The sequence below is a fragment of the Diplotaxodon limnothrissa genome, linkage group LG6, assembly GCF_057381915.1.
Source record: "Diplotaxodon limnothrissa isolate DT_005_m linkage group LG6, D_limnothrissa_male_GT1.1, whole genome shotgun sequence".
In the NCBI taxonomy this organism is placed as follows: Eukaryota; Metazoa; Chordata; class Actinopteri; order Cichliformes; family Cichlidae; genus Diplotaxodon; species Diplotaxodon limnothrissa.
Window position 1 is genome coordinate 27,642,273 of NC_140601.1, and position 19,692 is coordinate 27,661,964.

A 19,692-nucleotide genomic window follows, 5' to 3' on the forward strand; every position below is an offset into this window, starting at 1 on the left:
TTGCCTGTTTGCTTTGGTCTCTTGGTTCATTTCCTGCCGTCATCGCAATAAAGGTTCACTTTTCTGTTAATCATTACTATTCCTCGTCATCATCTGCTTTTGGGTCCTGTTTCCGCACACATCGGCGCACCCCGCCGTGACATAAATAGTATACCGGTATGTTACTTTGTGGATTTTGGGTTACATTTGATTTCACATAGCATGTTATTTACACTGTCATAAACAAAAGAGAGCAAAGGAAGCTTGCAAGAATGGGAAATACAAACCTAATGGCACATGACTCCAAGATGAACTATACCAGGAACAGCTCGAGACAACTTCCAAGATGTGCCAAAAGAACATGGGCTTTTCACTGACTGCTACACTGAGGACTGAAGTATTGGGGGTTCTGCAAATGATAACTCTGCACAAGTCAACAGGCATCCTTCACACACTTTTCAAGGCAATGTTTCCTGCCTTAGAACATGTAAGACTTTCCCTGTGACAGAGCTAAAAGACAATGCATTAGGTCTGAAATTGTTTGTCTGTTGTAAAGTAATAGTTGTTCTTAGTTTTAGTCTTTAAATGATTAATTTAATTTTTGAAAAAAGTATATTGCACATATTGAAAGCAGCCGGTTGTTGAGGTGGTCTGGGCATCTGATTAGGATGCCTCCTGGGCGAAGTGTTCTGAGCACGTCTCTCTCGGCCTGCCTGGGGAGGTGGAGGAGGTGACTGGGGAAGGGAGGAAAAAACGGTGGAAAAGGGGTGCTTAGGCTGCTGCCCTTGTGACCCAGCTCTGGATAAGCAGTAGAAAAATGGGTGGACGGATGTATAGCGCTTGCTACTTTTGCTACTACTGTGAATTAAAACAGTGGCTGTTGGCACGCCATGCATGCAAGTTTTAAGTCTGACTTGGTCGCTTCTTTCAGGATCATACACATAGGAGTGTAAAGATGTGATCACGGTTTTATGGTTTATCAAGTCTGTCACTTATGTCTCTTTATGAAGCAATCAGGAAAGTAATTTTGAAGTTAAAGTCCTAATATTGATTCATATGTCATTTTAGCAACATATATTATTGTGCGCTCTCAAGAAATTACTTGTAGTTTCGGCTTGGTGTCCATTAACGTTGTCAAGTGAGGCTTATGTATGACGTTTATATATCTCCTTAGGACAAGCTCCAAAGTTTCCATGTTTCTTCCTTTAGCTCCAGATGCATGATGTCATCCTTTTCAAGTTCTGAGGCACATTAAAAAGTGCTCGCATTAGATCCGGCTCTAAAAGTACCAGATCTTAAAGGGTTAACATACATGCACAACTCTCTAAAGGCTCACTTTGGTTAATCAAAACCATTCTTTCATTATGTGCTGTATAAATCACTTTGTAGCCGTCTGTCAGCAAAGTATACAAAGAGGAATAGGATCCCCCACATAGTAATTAACGTGGATATGGTTTGACATAAACCCCTGTCAAAGATCTCTCTTAACACTGATGGAAAACAGAGCTGTCTGCCTCTGAATTTTTGGCACAGCGTGAGCAGAAAAGTGGGCATCTTGTGGAACGACACCTCTGTGCCTGTGGCATTGTAACCTGGCACCAGCTGCAGAGAGATGGCAGCAGGATGGCAGTGTAGCAGGCAGACAAACAGAGGGAGCGGGCACTGTATCCAGGACAAGCAAGGTCGCCGCCAGGTTGATTGAGTGCTTGTAGGCGTAGGTGACCTCCTTCGCTTCCCCTTAGTGGCAGAAGACAGGAGAATGAGGGGAGGATGAAGCAGGAGAGGAGAGGAGGGAGCTAAGATTTTGTATTGCTGCTGTCTGTCCCACTTTCACCCTCCCCTCTCTCACACTTTCTCTTTCTCTCACCATCTCTGTCCCTGTTGTCACACAGACACACTCTTTATTCCCATACACTTACATATTTACACACTACAACGGAGTATACTCCCATACACACTTTTCAAGGCATTCACGCATACAGCGTTCATGCTTGTTGTACTTTGGTGTGTCTGCCACACCACATATAAACACACTGGACCTTGACCGTGTTCATTGCATAGCATCGAAGCGACGCCCTATAATTTAGAGCTTATGTTAAGTTAATCTGTTACTTTCTCTTTGTGTGTGCCACTACATTCAATGCAGCCAACTGCAGCTTTTATAAAAGCCATATTATTGTGCATTAGCGCAGCCGTGGTTGGCACACAGCATTGATCATTTGACAATCGCTTTGACAGACGAGCAGGTTAGTGAGTCAGCGGGCATGCACGCACGTCCGTGTGTGTCAAGTGGATCTGCCACTGAAATGTAACAGACAGGCTTAAAACCTGGCCGTCATATGCAAACCTGAAAAGCACAGCGGGGCTGAGAAGTCTAGAGCAGAGAGGAAGTGGAGGTGGAAAATGGATATTTAAAGTAATAGTTTAGGAGATATGCTAATTGGCCCCTACAGCTACACCTGTAGGGTAAATATAAAGAAATAGGTTGCAGCCAATTAGCTCAGCTACACCTCTGTATATATTGATATAATGGTGGTGCTCTTATTAAATATGGCCAAAGTTTTAAATATTGAGGTTGGAGTATGTACAGGTAATTGCCATGAGCCAAAAGCTTAGGCTTCAGACTGCTCTAAACACTCCTTTTTGGACAGTTTTTTTGAGTGGGATGGGATAAACTAAATATATCAGGAACACACCTCTTACTGTGTACAGAGCTCCATTCACCTGCTGTTCAACCTTGTGTTTCCGAGGGGCAGCCAATGATAAGAATGCTGACTTAGAGGGGAAGGGGGAGTGGAGCTAAAATGTCTTGTTTTAGACAGTGTGTACACTTTGGAGCTGCACTGAGGCCCAGTAAATCATGCAAAACTACTCTAGAAGAGTCCAAGAATATGAATATGGTGCTGAAGCATAGTAGGTCCCCTTTAAAGACCTGAAACAACTTGTCCGAAAGTAACATATTCTTGGCTGTGGTGCAGTTAAATTTCACCAGTTTCCCTGAAACCTCACTGTGAAAACGAGACTAGATCTAAGTGCTCATCATCTCATGGTTGAAGCTTCTTATTGGGTTTAAAGATGTCAGTAGCATCAAAGCTACCGTTTGTTCCATGGCAGTAAAGCAAATTGGCATATCTCCCCAAGTTTTTCCTTAAACAGAGCAGCAGTTGTTCACAATGTTTTTTTGTTTTTGCATTGAGTTCTTTACACACACCCCAACCTCCCGGACTCTTTCTTCATTTAACATTTGAATCCTTAGTTGTCTGTCTTTGTGCCTTTGCTCAGGTATGTGTCTCTTCCGTCCATTCCCCTTTTCCACCGTTTTCTCCAGTGTTTGTTCCTTCAGTCTCTAGAATAAGCTTTTTAAAATTCCCCGTGCTCCTCAATGGCCTCCAATACCGTTTAAATGTGTTTTGCGTGTTTTCTCTCCTCATGCACGGCTTCCCATTTTCATTCAGCTGCAAATTGGTCTGTGCAGGGCTTTAGTCGCCTGCTGGATACAAGGAACATTTCTCGCTCTTTTCCCCTCTATCACACATCCACACAACACCTCACTCCAGGCTGTGTTTTTAGTGCCACGATAGGTGTGCATGCTTTGTCTGGAATTGAGACTTCCGGATGTTTCTAACAGGTGGCCTTCGACACTTTGTATCAGAGTCTGGTGAGATGCGAGGCTGGGATGATGTGTGCGTATATGTATGTGTGCTGGAACTGAGCCCTGTATCCTCATCAGGGTCACTTACTGTAAACAGATCTTCGTGGGCATCAGCAAATCCCCTGGCTGGAGTGTGTGCTCTTTACCATTCTGTAATTTTCTATTTCACATACACACAAACACATACAAGGCAGGCAGGCAAATAAACACGCCCACTCATGCATTCACACATATTTCTTATCTGCTGGACAGAGGCTTTAGTCGCTCTCTCTGTGCACACTGTCACAGAGTTTCTCTCTCCCTCTCTTTCGCTACCCCTTTCCCTGACAGCGGGGCCTCCCGCTTGCTTTACCGTTTCCAGGAAGCGGGTAAAACCAGTCTTGAGTTTCCCTCCCCACCGTTCCAAGCTTCCAGGTGGAGAAAATAGACTCTGCAGTCGCCCTTGTCCAAATCTGTCCCCACGTTGGAGTGGAAAACAAACAGTAGAGCTGCCTGAAAGGTCCAAGGGGACATGCGAACCTGCCGGTTATTTTAACAGAGCCCAAGACGAGAAATAAAGGGTTAAACTTTTGAAGCGCCGCTGCATTTCTCGCAGTTGACCTTCTCTCGCTGTTTTCATTCATTTATCATTTCTTCAACTTATTGCTTGTCGCCAGAAAAATAACAATAAGCTTGCCACTCTGACAAGCTTCCACTTGCAGCTGGTCTGGAGATGCAAAACTCTGATGGTTTAGTTATTTTTCAACATTTCCATTTGCTCCTCATGTTGTAAACTGTTTCTTTTTTTCTTTTTCTTTTTTTTTTAAATGAAGCTTGTAAGGATTCCTAGAAGGAGAGGCGTGGCTATTTGCTTCATAGAAACCATCAATCATGTGGCAGTTCTGTCGATTTCCTCTTCCTTTCTTACAAATAGCTGCACTCCTGACCCACAATAGCTGTAAGTAGCACGCAGTAGACACATTTACAGCACTTAAATGACATACTTTACCAACATTGTCCAGCATTTTAAAAAGACAACTGTCATAACCGCAACACAAAACTATATATTTTAGGGATTGGGTGTGTGACAACCATTAATTATCAATCACCTCTCCTCTCACTGCAAGACTGAAGCAACTTGATTATAACCTCTCTTTTTTTCCCAAGGATGAAGGTTTTATTCAACGTTTTCTCATCGCTTTTAAGGTTACATTGAAAGTATTTTTGTCTTACTGCCAGGCAAAGAAAACAACAATTTCTACAAAAGTCCTTCTAAACTTCCCACACAACAGCTTTCTACCACTTTGGCAGGTCTTTCAGTGAGCAGAGTTTTGGCTCGTCTCCCATTTGTGTGATAGTTGTTTGCTGAGTTTCAGGAAGGCTCACTTTGCCAGCAGGCCTGAAACAATAGAGCACAGTTTTCTCAGCTTGTTGCTGCTCGGTGTAGGCCTTCGACTGCAAGAGCAAGAGGGAAACTCCAGACTTGCCACCTCCTGCTTCTCCTCCTCCCCCTTCTTCTTCTTCTTCTTCGTCTCCTTCTTCTTCTTCTTCTCCTCCTCCTGTTTCCCCTCCCTCTCTCCCCTCTGTGATGACTCAGAGAAATGTGCTTGGCTTTGCTCCCGTTGCCAGAGTGCAAACCAAGGTTCGATGAAAACGGAGTGAAATCGACAGACATCCTTTACAAGAATTTGGCTGCATTGCGGCCTTAAGCTTTGTCAGATGTATCTAGTTCGATAAGTGCAATAAAAGGAGAAAGATCTGTTGAACGCAGACCAAATGGATTCATGTTTCATAACTTATTCATACATGTTTGTGTGCTGTGCTGTTGTGCTGGAAGCGGCTGCAGGCATCCAGTTGCTGCCAAGCACAGTTAGAAAAATCATAGCATTTTTAATCCTGTGAGTTCTCAAGGAGACAAAAAAATACTGATATAATTTAAGTCAGGCTAATGTATTCTGTCAGTTTTTACTGTAACAGACCGAAACTGAAATCCTTTCTGACACTGATGTTTTTAAAATATCTGTTTTCTTTTCCTTTTGTAAAAGGACCTTTGGCTTGAAAAAACACACTGAGGAGAATGATTTCAGATCAATTATGATTGACTATAGGATAGTAAGTGTTACCAAATAGGTGGTATTTTTAAAAAGAGCTGTTACCTTATTTTTCTGTACGCTTTCTTGACTTTATCCTTATTTTAAATCATTTTGATTTCCAGTTTTATCATTTGAGTGGTTTGCAGGACACGTGGAAGAAGGCTGTTTCAAACAGTCACCCTCATATGACATTTGTGTGTGTGTGTGTGTGTGTGTGTGTTTAAAAGCCAGGATTCTTTTGAAGCTATTAAAATGTTGCAGAAACCAAATAACAGAGTGCAGAATTTCCCTCACATTTTATTCTCTTAAAGAAAATTCATTGCTGACTAAAAAATTGTGAGCAGGATTATTTAGACTGGTTAAATTAACGGTCTGGTATTCGGGGAATGATTTTGAAATAGAAATAGAAATTTGTGTTCATTTTGTAATATATTAAGGTCTACTGTAAAATTACATTTTAAAATTACAGCAAAATAACATTTAAATCATTACAGGGAGGTTTTTATGGGTCTTCTTTTCTCCTGGATAATACATTTATATATTATTAAAGTGTTTTTTATAAACCTGATCTGACACGATGTTCACATCACAGGTTCATAACTAACAACATCAAATTCTCACATTAGCAATATAACTTATTTATTATTATTCCTTTTTGTCTGTTTGTACAAAATTATTATATTATTTATAGTACAAATAAAATGCATAGTAACAGCTAGAATGCTGATTATCAGTCTCAACTTTTTAATATATTTAAAAAATTGTATTTATACATATGTAAAGCAGACCCTTTCTCATCAGTTCTCATCAATGTGAAATCTTAGCTTATCTCAGCTGCCTATTTTACAACAAATAATGTGTTTGTTTTAAATATATTACATATATTATATTGTAATATTTTTACAAACAACTACAGATAATAAATGTATGTTCTTAGACTATTATGAAGGAAGAATATTCATATTTAAAATCATAATAGTTAAAGAAAAAAAGTGTCTGTCAGGCTGGTAAGTATTTAACCTCCTAGGACCCGGCGTCCACATATGTGGACATCACATTTTGGGTTATTTAGACCAAAATACTCAATTTTGTTCTACAAGGGCCTGATATCCACTTACGAGGACATTATACTGCTACTGTTCTATCAAAATTTTAAACGAATATCCTCATATGTGGCTCTGATTTTTCATAAAAACAAAAATAAGGTAAAAAAAAAAAATCTGGTAATTCTTTGGGGCCTAATGAATGTAAAAACAATCAGCCCAGATATCAAATAGAAATTAAAAATGCATGCCGTGGAAGAGTTCGGGTCTTAGGAGGTTAAACAAATAATTTGAAGACTTTTTTTTTCCAGCGAATGACTCACAAATAGTTTTCTGGATGACTTTTTATTCTTGTTGTTTCTTGTCCGACCACTTTGCTTCTTCACTGAAGTTTTACATGCCATGGCTAATCTGCAGTTCTGCATCCTTAAAATGGCAGCTTTGGGATTTCTGTCCAGTCGGCCTTCCAGATTTATCTTTCCGTGCCAATGGAGCTCAACAACAGTGTGCTGAAACTAGTGTGAAGGTATATATCTTGAACACTTGGCTGTGTGTGATTTGTTTAATTTGTATTTACTTTTTGCAGAAGTATTTGTCACTGACCTCTATTATTTTCCTCCTTCCTTCTTAAATTTCTCCACTGTTATTCTCCATTTGAAAATTCAGCACACATTTTCCTTTCACGAAAGTAATTTGTAGATTATTTCTGTTTTGGCTGTCTTTGTCCTTCTTTATCTTTAAATCTGTTTTTCTTTATAGTTAATATTTCTTTCTTTATTTGTCACTCACCTCTGTGAGGAAGAGATCTCACACAACACATCCAAAGACCCCCGACAGTTCCTGTCAGGAATATCAATGCGTTGTCACAAATGTCCCTGTTGGGAGGGCCTGATATTATTCAACTTTGTGAATAAGAAATTTGGACCAAAACCCCAAGACAGATGGTTAAACGTGACAATAATAACACATCAGATTTTCTTGGCAGTCCTTTATACTGTGTTAGATTAAACTGTTGGCGTTCATACATTCAGCCAAATACAATAGTTGCTCCAAAGCACTGTAGAGGGGTCCCCCAGGGTTTGTATGTTGGCCTTGTGCAGTTTCTTCTCTGGAACAGCATCTGCTTTGTTCACTTCTCTGAAGTAGCATCCCTCAGATCACATATCTCACCACTATATTGATCTTAATAGCTTGAGCCTACGGCCCTCTGATACACACAAACACCCGCAGAGACACTATCACAGAAGCTCAGTTGGTCACTCTCTCACGAAGGGCACACAGACACAGATAATCGAATAGGTTGTGCAACACCGGTGATAAATCTGTTGAAAGAAATGGCCTACTGTAAAGGAAAGAGCGAGATCTCCCAGCTAGGGTGCTGGATAAATGTGTGTACGTGACAAAGAGAATAAGTTGCTGAGTTAGGTGTTTACTTAGCACCCTATTTACTTTACGATTACACACAAGAGTACAGCATCCATACAGTAAGTCTGTATGTCTGTGAATGTGTACTCCAGTACATGTGCGTGTTCTGCAGGAATTGATCCTTTACGATACACCGATTATACGCTGAATTGACTTGGTTTATTTGTATGCTTAGAACTGTTCTGTGTGTGTGCCTATAAAGTTGCATGTGTGTGCCTGCACAGGGAGAGAGGTTTTACATGGTCAGAGGTGTTGCTGCTAGAAGTCTATGTCTGTGCTGGAGAGCCAGATTGTGTGAGTGTAGTGTATGCGGGTGGTCACATGTGTGTTTGTGTGTGTATGCATTGCGTGGAGAGAAGCTGAGTGACAGGTTTTTGTTTTTTTTTAAGCCTGCCACTGAGACTAGCATCAAACACCACCTCAACTCTTTGCCCTTCTCTAATCTCACACACATACACACAGTGTGCTCAAACTCACACATGTGTACACACACACACACACACACACACACACACACACACACTCCTGTTACAGCTCAGACTCCCTTTTACATCCCTGAGAGCTACACAGATCTTTTAAATACAAGAATAAAAATAACAACAAAAAAAAGATCCGACACTCCTTCTGCAGGTATTTTACTCTCTTCACAGCAGTCAGTTCATCTGTCTGATGCATCTGTTCAACAAAGGAGACACACACACACACACACACACACACACAGAGGGTGGTTTGTCAGTTATCTGATGTAATCTGTTGTACAATGTTGGGCAACAATTATTTGATCATTTGTAAGTTTGCTCAATTAGAAAGAATGAACAGTCTCTAATTTGTAAGGTATTTGCATTTTAATGGAGAGAGACAGAATATCAACAAAGAAGCACACAGTTACATAAAAGTTAGAAATTGATGTGCATTTTATTGTGTGAAAAAATATTTGATCTCCTACCAACCAACAAAGACTCTGGATCAGATTCAGTTTCTTCCCTTCCACAATCATGGGCAAGGCCAAAGAGTGGTCAAAGGACGTCAGGGACAAAACCGTAGACCTGCACAAGGTTTGAATGGGATACAAGATCATCAGAAAGCAGCTTGGCCAGATGGTGACAGCCATTGGTCCGATTATTTGGAAATGGAACAAATATAAAACAACCATCAATCACCCTCAATCTGGAGATTGTAAGATTGTACAGGACAACTTCACCACATTGAGCCAATGGACAATAAATTTTTGGAAAAGAACTTCCTTTCTGGGTGGTGGGTGGGTCTTTCAGCATCACAATGACCCAAAACATGTAATCAAGGCAACAAAGGAGTGGCTAGAAGCACATTAAGCTACAGACCTCAATCCTATAAAAAAAATCACCAAAATGGCGCCTGAGATGTGTGCAAACCTGGTATCCAACTACAAGAAACTTCTTACCGCTGTGCTTGCCAGCTAGAGTTTCTCCACCAAGTACTAAGTCATGATTTGCTTGCGGATCAAGTACTTCAATTTATAACTTTTAATGTAGTATGTTTTTAAAAAAAAAAAACTTAACTCAGCAAGGGATTAAATAACTATTTCCCTCACTGTAGATTAAAACATTTAGTATAATAAGACCAAAGAACTACCATTAAGTAGTTAGTCTAGACAAAGTAAAAATAAAATGAAATAATTGCCTGAGTAAACATCCTATAATTAAACAAACACAAGTAAAAACAGACTCGTGCATATTTAGACGATTGCTAATGTTTGAGGTGTGTCTGAACTGAAGGCCTTGGTGCATATGACCTAGTTTACTTGATGCCATAGATCTCAAACAGGATGTTGAAAGTAAGAAAGACTGTCTTTGGTTAAAATATGTGTCAGGGAAATTCCTTTGTGACTCACACTGAGTTGGTGTTGGTTTATTATAAATTGGTTTGGTAAAATACCACCCTCTGGTCTCCTTAGTTGGTATTAGATTTCTGGGCAAGGCGGGAGGGGTGGATGAGAGGGATGGAGAGTGGGCTTGGGTGTGGGGAAGACAGGTTGTCACCCCTGCCCTTTATATTGAGATACAGTCTGGCTGATGACACTGACTCATCCTTGCTTTCCAAGCTCTCTTCTTTCCTCTTAGTAACCTCCGTCATGGCTTCTGTTCTCACCACACCCAGCGGTGCACATGCCACAAAGTGTGCTGCAGGTCTACACAATCCCCATTAGGCGTTTTTGTTGGAGTTTTTTTTCTTTCTTTTTTTTAAATCTGGGTCAGGAGCCAAATGAGAGTAATGCGAATAGGAAAAAATGCCTCTCAACAATGTCTATTATTACTATTGCCTTTTCTTTTTTAACAGAGACTCAAAGTCTTCCTGTATTCATGCTATGTAAGGACAAAATACACCATTGCCTGTAGATATGTCCTTTTACATGCTAAGTGAGGGAATTGCATCAGTTCTCCACATGATGTAACCCATGCTGCAGACAGGCAAACATAATAGTCTGAAAAATCTGGGCTCACAAAGAAAAACATGTTGGAAATATGAACTATCAACCACGCAGCTGACAGTTCCTTTTTCTTTTTTTAATTCAGTGCTGGTCTGCCTTAGTACAGTTTAGAGACATGGGATCCCGAGGTAATAGCGATACGCCGGCTTTACAACTTTTGGCTTTTTAGCAGTGTTAGCAGATTAATGAACAGCAGTGTTGGTGTGTTAGTCTTCCTATTGTCGGTGAAAAACTTCGGTCCAAATTAAAACATATCAAGACTGATTTCTGAGAAATTTTCTGGTTTGGTGACCACTTCAGGCACGAACATGAGGTTCATATTTGTGGTTCTAAAGAAGATGTCTCAGCAACTTTAACTTTAGCCTCTAAACCAGTCACCAGTTTAAAATTTTAATTTGTCTACTGGCTTGGCTATTGGATGACTAAATACTGGCAAAGCAAATACACCTTCCCATCAGCCACAGCTGTACTTTGTTCAGTTCAAATAAGTAAATGTTAGCATGTTGATACATTGGATTAAGATAGTGCCAACAAGCCTTGTTTACCATCATGTTTAACACACTTTTCCCACCAAAAGACAAAATTTGATCTTTTGTGTTTCATATCAGAATTTACTCTCCTGCCAAAAATATATTACTAAAAAAAACACTAAAATGAGATTTTACTGACTGTGATTTCTTGCAATTAAATGCAAGCCAAAAAGCAGAGGTTAGTCACCGCAGGCAGGAAACATCATGAAGTAAACTGTACTGACGTGCCACTCATATCCATAACTTTATAACCTTGATCATGATTGTGCCGCTTTGCATACGCTGGGAGTTAGCCAGAGTAAACATATGTGTGCTGCCACAGCTCATTGAACTGAGTGAAATACCTGAAATAACTCTGAGTCACAACTAAATCACTAAAGCATGTCATGAGAATTTGATCAGAAGCATTTTTAAACTTTAAGGACACTTTTTGAGCATGTTTATGGGAAGCATTTGGCACGTAAAAGTTTTCTTTAGGAGTATACATGTATTCTAAGCAGCATGCAGCTAGGGAACATGCAGAGACAGTTAAACTCCTGAACTGGATGTCAGTAATGGAGGGTCTGTGTGTGTTTGGATAATTGCCTCATATTTCACAGGTAGGCATTTCCCCCCAGGGATAACTCCGGCCTTCCACGCCCCATCACCATAAGCACAATATCAACGCAAATGCGCTGAGTACTCTATTTGCTTTTCAACTGGGAACTTGACTCCCATGCTTTGAGCGAACAGTCATGACAGAAAGACGTTTTTCCAGTCAAATTAACTCAACTGTTAGATAAAAGAAAACACATTTCTAACTTTGCTCATTTCGTGCTTACATTCATGGACTTTCTAGTGTAAAATACATAGTATGTAATAATCTCAAAAATCAAGTCTGCAAATATCTTTCACTTGTTCTTATTTGCCAGGTTACCTGGCAAATTTCTGAAGAAAGGCTTCAGGTTTCTGAAGACTTTCTTCAGAAATCTTTGAACCACAGGTTACCAAAGGTCACACTACAAATGATCATGAGATCAAAAAACTGTGTGAAGCACCTCTCTATGAACTTATTCTAAACGAGGCACACACATACTAGCATATGACTTATACTTTGTTACCTACACAGGGATTCCTCTTGTTAGTGGGAATACTGGCACAATGCCTGGAGAAAACATGTTTCATACATTTATAATAAACAAGTGTAAATACACTGGAGATCTTTAGAGAGTTCTTCAAACCAAAACCTCACCGAGTGAAGTTCAGAAAAGAAATTATTTATTTATGAGTTGATTCTATTGTTGGGTTGGATTTAGTTGTCAAACAGAAGTAATTTACTAAATCATTTGAATGCTATCATTACCTTCTTCTCACTAAACACTATCATTACTTTCATTACTTATTTTTGTACTTGTACTTTCATAAGATGATACAGTAGTAATCACAATTACTGACTTATTTATGTATTGTTTTCATGTAATTGTATTCATTGTGTTTTGCATTGTAGTGCTTTATACTATTTACTATTACGTGTCTACACTATAGTATTGACTGGTCTGTTCTTGCCCTTGGAAAACTGATCACATTATAACATGTCGTGAATAATTCAACATTTGTGAATTTAAATTTGATGGTATTGTTGTGAACGTGAAACCACAGGATGCCTTAATAAGAGCTTACAGAGTGATAAGATTATTTTAGCCATTTGCTAAAATGACTGAAACCTTGGGTGGCCTAAAGCTACGTACACACTGGAAGTGAGTCGCTCATTGCGCGTTGCTTTGATGCTCACAGCTGGTGGCTTTTATACATTCCAGACTCTGGTTGTCCTGGTAACCTTCTAAAGTCCTTACTACCAGGTCATAAGTCAATCATTGGTATTCTTCACTCCCATTGGTAGTTTCCTCAGTGGAAGTTGAGAAGTTTATCTTCCCAACTTCCCATCGCCAATGGATATTTATTTCTTCCGTTGTTACCATGTTACAGCAAATAACTTCCAGTGTGTACAAAGCTTAACACATACCCGTGTGCCACATTTGGTTGCTCCTGATAATCGAGGAGGGGTTTGCAGACAAAGACGTAAACAAACCAAGGCAGACAAACACAGATTATAGTAACACGGATATGGAAATGGATATCTCTAAGTGTATATGTTTTTAATGCAAAGTTCTATATTTTAGTTTCTGTCCACGGAATTTGTATTGAAAGATCTTCACTTGGTTTTTCAGACTGCTGGATCCTCACAGAGCTTCAGATAAAGGTTAAACTTTCTTAAGTAATTAAGTATGTTTACCATCTACCGTTGCTGCTTAATATAAAATCTCTTTCCAAGACTTTATATTAACTTATGTGCAAGACTTTGATTTTATAATGAGATTTATATTTTCATCTTAGAATAATGCACATATATTTTTTAAATGCTGTCTTGTCTAAGTTCCTGAATTCTTCAAGTTGACCTTTGGCATCTATGCCTAATGCACCCCTTTTTAGGCATGAGTTATACAGATCTGTCTCTCCTAATCAATCACATCAGCATGCTTCTGAAGAACCCCTTGGCATCAAATTTAAATGCACTTGGTAAGAAATTATTTCTTTTAAACATGCAGGGTTAATATTGTGATGGGGCATACATTAACTTAACCCTAACCAGCATGTAAATGCAACATTACAAAGTGAGAAAAAAAATCACTGAAGCAAAATTCAAAAACTCAAAGACAGTTGATCTCCTAGCTGACACACGTCCACCCTCCAACTGTTGGACTTCATGGCTCTAAACATCAAATTGTTCAAAAATTGTTGTGGCTGGTATATCAAACCAGACATTTGAAAACACCAGCTGCAGTGGCCAGAAAGCAATTTTTGTCTCTCTGGGGTGAGAACACACTAGCATTTTGCAACTTCATCTTTGGATTATAAATATTGCCAGCAAGAGAAAAAAAATGAGCGAACCAGATAGGACTGATGACTGAATATTTCTCAACACTGTGAAAATAAGCCAATAAAATAAAATGAATAAAGCACCCCTGTACAGAGCGTAGGCTTGTTTAAAGGCCAGTGAGTGATCATGATGGTGTGTCATGTGGGACGAATGAGGCAGCTGAGGACTTGTTTGAGGAAGGAAGTCATAGTACTTCAAAATAGATTTGGTTTGCTCGTATGGTTTCTATCTTTTAATCCTGCCTTTTCTGTGTCTCTCACACACACACACACACACACACTCATGTGCCCAAGCAGCAGGCTTTGTGATGTGGTAGGAGGACCTCAGGAGGTTTGGCTCCTGATGATTTCTGGGAGCAGCACCAGCATGGTGACTTGATCCCTGCTCGGCAATTGGATTGGCCTGATCTGGCGGTGGCAAACCAGTTCTGCCTGGAGATTGAGGGGGGGTTACTCAATAATAGAAGGAGTTTTTATTAAAAGGCAGGCTGGCTAGAGTTCATTGGGAGTTTGTGTGTGTGTGTGTGTGTGTGTGTGTGTGTGTGTGTGTGTATACATGTGTGTTTTGAATGGGGCTTTTTGTTCCAACGTGACTCACCATGTTCTAGCTATGGTTGGTGCCTAAAGGGAGAGAAGAAGGGGGGGTGAATGGCACACAAGAGAAATAGTTGATGTGGTTAAGTCATTAGGAAACTGCATGTTCAGTTGGCCTGTCAAGCTTCGGCCTTCTTATATGATGAATCAATACACCAAATTCTTGCCTGTGAATGGGACATACAGAGAGTTGAAGAGGGATCTATCCTCTGCTGTCGCTGGCTTGAGGTCATCTAAACTTTTAGCCAACTCTTTGGCAGACTGGGCGTGCTAGTATGGCTAAAAGTAACTTCGACGGGACTTGATCAAAGCAGATGGGGCATGTGATTGCTCGCTTACTGACTATAAATTTGTTAGCAAAATTTTATTAAGCTGATGTACACAAATAACTTTTGTCATGGTTCTGATTGTTGTGTGAAAACATAAAGGAAGTCAACAGGAAATGATTTCATAGATTCTTAGAAGCCACTGTTTGTTTATTTGTTTGTTTAACATATTTTGGAGCGTTACTTCACTACCCTGCTCTCGACATAGATATAGGGTTTTTGTTGAAAACTCTTATTGTCAGATGATTCCCATCTAGAGCTGTGTGAGTGGAAAATAATCCAACATCCTGCACAGGGTCATTTGCTTGTGCTATTTTCATAGAGCCGAAGTGAAACCCAAACTTCTGGATTCTATTTCAGAAGTACGAAAGCCTTCTTCAACTGACATTTGTAACTACATGTACAACTTTAAAAGAAGAGTTTCACCACAGTATTGCAAATGAGCTGGCGTTTACATACTGCTTTCATAGTTGTATACGCTTGTTAAATCTGATATAATTAGCCATTTCTAGGGTCCAAAGTCACCTTCCTAAAATTAAATTAAACAGTAACAGTTAACAATGGTGCATATTCTTTTGGCTCCAGTGTGGCTGATCTCCCAGTTGGTGCAATAAAGGTTAACATCCAGACATCAAAGAAAATAAGATTTGGCTAAGTTCAAAGTTGGCAGGAAGTTAGCTTGCTAGTTTCTGGCTGAAGATGATAACACCGTGTACTGACTTAAATATCTCTAAAAAACTAAAGCATAAATAGCTGTGATATCACTTTGGACATAAGCAATGACAGAAAACGAATTAACAATGACATTTGGAGGGTTAGTGATGTTGGGCTAGTTGACATATAATGAGTGTTACCTGGTGGCTAACTATAAAGCCTCGGTTATGCTAATATAAACAAATTACCACCGGGAAGAAGTAGCAGTTTAACATGTCATCACTTAACCAGCAGATTGACCACTTGAAAGTCTTTGCGCACACATATTTACACACATGTTGTGTCTCAGAGGATAAGACCATATAGTCTGCTAATCAGAAAGTTGTTGGTGTGATCCCTGGCGCCTGCAATATGTGCACTAAAGTGCCAGTCATCCATTTTGTGATGTACAGGTCGTGGGATAGGCAGTGTAAAGAGAGACCGGACCTCCCTTTCCCCAGCTACCCCTCCAGCTCATCCAGGGAAACACGGTGGCATTCCCAGGTCAGCTGAGAGACATAAATCTCTCCAGCGTGCCCAGTGTCTGCCCTTGGGCCTTCTCCCATTGGGACAACCTGAAACACCTTGCCTAAGAGATGTCCAGGAGGCATGCTAGCAATCCTTTGATGTGGAGAAGTAGCAGCTCTACTATAAGCCCTTCCCAAATGACAAATGACAGCCATCCTTCAGAGTAAGCTCATTTCCCCTGCTTGTATTTGTGATCTAATTGTTTCGGTCACTACCCAGAACCCGTGGCAAAAGGTGGAGGTACAGTACTGAAGTACACTCAACGCCAAATACCCATGTTGCATCCATCTGTGTGCCAGTGTGTCCTTGATAGTTAGAAAGTGCTTGGTGACGAGGTGAATATGGTTTGTAATATGTCTGTGAAGGTTCTCAGTCATCCAGGTCATCGTAGTCTAAGGACTACTTTCCAAGCTCCTTACACAATGGTTTGTAATAAAGAAAAAATGCTTTAAGTACCAGTCTATCCACCATTTATATAGGCTGTCCAAAGATACTGTAATTTATCATTGTACCGCTCACTACATGCAGTCAGATTACATTTTAAAGAGCACCATTTACTTTAATCTCCAGACCAGTAAAGGTAAAAACATGTCAGTGAATATAGAAAATGGCCAAGTTAAGCAGCACCGTGAAAAAGATCAAATGGTGTTGCTTTCTTAAGGAAAAAAAAACATGTTACAGTTATGACTCTGAATAATTGTGCTGATACACTTTTAAAATTTGATTGGAGCAGTAGGTTTATTTTCTGTAATCCTTTAGTCAGACTCACAGCACTTCTGTTTTTGCCAGTTAGTTTCTGTTTTGTTTTTTTGAAAAAGAAAAAAGTTGTGTTGCGTTATGAGCAAAAGGTTGTACACGCCAGGGAAGTGACATCAATACTCCATATAAATATGCTCAAATATTGGAAATTAACCATGCACCACCTTTTGTTTACACATTCATACACACACACATATTACCAGTTTTCCTTAGACACTCCTATTTGTTGTTAAGCACTCATTGTCACAAAATTGCGAAAAAAGCCTCTATTTGACGCCCACCCACAACCACCTCTGTGGAGCCCTCCAAGAGGCGGTCACACACTTGTTGACCCCTCCGCCCTTCACTCCAGCGCCGTTTGCCATGGATGTTTCAAATCCATCTGACCTGCCTGTGCTAATGGACGGCTATTTTGGGAGAGGGATGGCAAAACCGTCTGCTACTCACAACGGCCGCTGTGAAAAAAATACGGTTTGCTAAGAGGGAGGTTCTCCTGTGTATGTGTGTGTGTTCACAGCCAGCCATACCAGTGACTAAGTTCCATGTTGGGTTCATGTGTCGCTGTAGGCCATTGGGATTGCTGTTGAAACATGAGATATCTTACTCTTGCAACACTAAGACTCTGAAATTAATTCCCCAGCAAGTACGTCTTGTCAATTTAGTTTTATGAGGGCGTTTTATTTCGGATGTTTTATTTCTTCACCCTCTGAGGTGCTGCCAGTGTGTACATGTTCGTTACCTCAAAATTGTCCATCCTACGCAAATTTTAAAATAAATTTCTTCCTTTAGACAGATAAACCACATGCCACTTTTAAAAGGAAACACCTCATAGTAATATAAGCATTCAGGCCCTTTTGGAAAGAGCCTGATCAACAGGTTGAGCAGTGGAACATGCCAGTAGGTGAACATGCCTCTCTATTGCTTCTGTAAAATCATCTCGCTCTGTGGGACTTGACAAGCACAACACTGTTTCCATGAAGTAGTTAGGCTGAGTAAAATATAAATTAAAAATAGAAAGCATTGATTTGTTCCCTATATTTAAAGTTTATTTTTTTTAAAAGAGGGAAATTGCTGTAACAGCAGCTAAAACATTAAACATAAACCTATAAAGAAAAAAAACTTAAATAAAGAAGAAAAGCTGAAGAAAATGATGGAAAGAGTACAACATATTAAATACTGATACTTTTTTCAGTTGATGGGAGCAACGGTGCAGTAAAAGACTGGAAAGTTGTGTAACTTCTCTAAAAACAGCATTACTGAGACGGTAGCCCAATAATAAAATACTTTTTATTTCTCAAGATGAACTTCCAGAGAAATACAGAATTTCATCATCTACAGTGCATGTATCATTAGGATTCAGAGACCTGGAAAATCTCTGTACCTAAGGGAACAGGCTGAATATCAGTACTGAACGCTGGCTGTGATCTCCACACTGAAAACAGACACAAGTCTGTAGTGAAAATCTCTGCAGGAGCAAAAGAAAACTTCTAAAAAACATTGTCAGTGTGCACATTTTTTCCCTGCATTCACAAGTCCAAGTCAAAACTTAACCATTCAATGAAGAAAAGTCATACGTAAACAAGATGCAGAAATGCTGCTGCCGTCTCTGGGTGGAAGCTAATTAAAGATGCACTGAGACGAAGCGGAAAACTGTCCTGTGGTCTGACCGATCGTGGATGTCCTGTGGTCTGGGATAAAGAAAAGGGCTTGATACCAAATTATTCTTTTTGTAGTTTTTTAAGACATTTCACAACAAGAAATTGGATGATTCTCGCAGGAGAATATCTGATTTAAATAAATAAAAGTATCTAATTTAAATAAATAAAAAATGGGGATAAAGGATACCCCATAGACGCTTTAAATAAAAAAAAATTGATGCAGTTTTGACTTAAATTTCTAATTTTTCCCTTCTCTCTTCCACTTCTTACACCTTTCACAATCTCTGAAGTGAAGTTATCACACATGACCATTTTCTTCCCCAGCTGCAGCAGATGTGCAGTTAACTAAGAAGACAGATTGTGTGCCAAATTATAGAGAAACAGCTTGTGTTTGGTGATATTTGCTGAGTTATTTGAAGCGTTGCATTTGAAATTACCTGCTACTTCAAACAAAGAAAACCAAGTTCATTTTTGCTCTTCTCCTTCTGTAGCACCTACTAGTACGACTGCAACTTTATGTCATCTACATCCATGACAGGGATAATGCAGGGGGGAAAAGGTGTGAGTAGCGTCTGCAGGCCGGCTGGTTGGCTGAAATTACTTCATGATATGTTGATTGAGTATCATCTGTCATCAGCTGGAAAGAACTCCAGGCTTTGGGACATGAGAAATGAACTTGGTTGATATTATGAATGAAACTTTCTTTTTGATTTCATTAATAATTGAAGGTGCTGGAATGCTGTTTGTAATCGCACAGGCCCAGTTTAACCCCTAAGATTGGTTTAAATCTTCTCATCTGTTTGGGAACAGTGAGCAGAAGCCACCATGCTTGGCACTGAAATTAACTTACACATTTAGCCAGGTACCGAAAACTTATAAAACTTTACAGATGTTGCAAAATGGCCTCATTCTAAAGGATATTTGAAACTTGACATGAACTTTAAGCAGAATTGAGCATATGTGAAGCAGAAATGAAAGCAGAATAGTGTGACATTTTCTGCTTTCCAATGATTGATTCATGTAGAAGAAAATTCCATAAAAGAAGCGTGT

General features: G+C 39.7%; 1 long non-coding RNA gene across 2 annotated transcripts in view; it reads right to left on the reverse strand.

Moving 5' to 3' along the window:
* Positions 1 to 7,729: 7,729 nt before the first annotated feature.
* The window catches only part of LOC146630736 (uncharacterized), a 38,674-nt gene continuing 26,711 nt past the window's right edge, over positions 7,730 to 19,692 (reverse strand). The window contains exons 3-4 of one of the 2 annotated variants that reach the window (XR_014906258.1): positions 9,122 to 9,217; positions 7,730 to 8,846 (exon numbers count right to left, since the gene is read on the reverse strand). This is a non-coding gene — a long non-coding RNA (uncharacterized LOC146630736). Of the gene's footprint in view, positions 8,847 to 9,117; positions 9,218 to 19,692 lie in introns of both variants that reach the window. The other variant, XR_014906257.1, reaches the window with a different exon arrangement.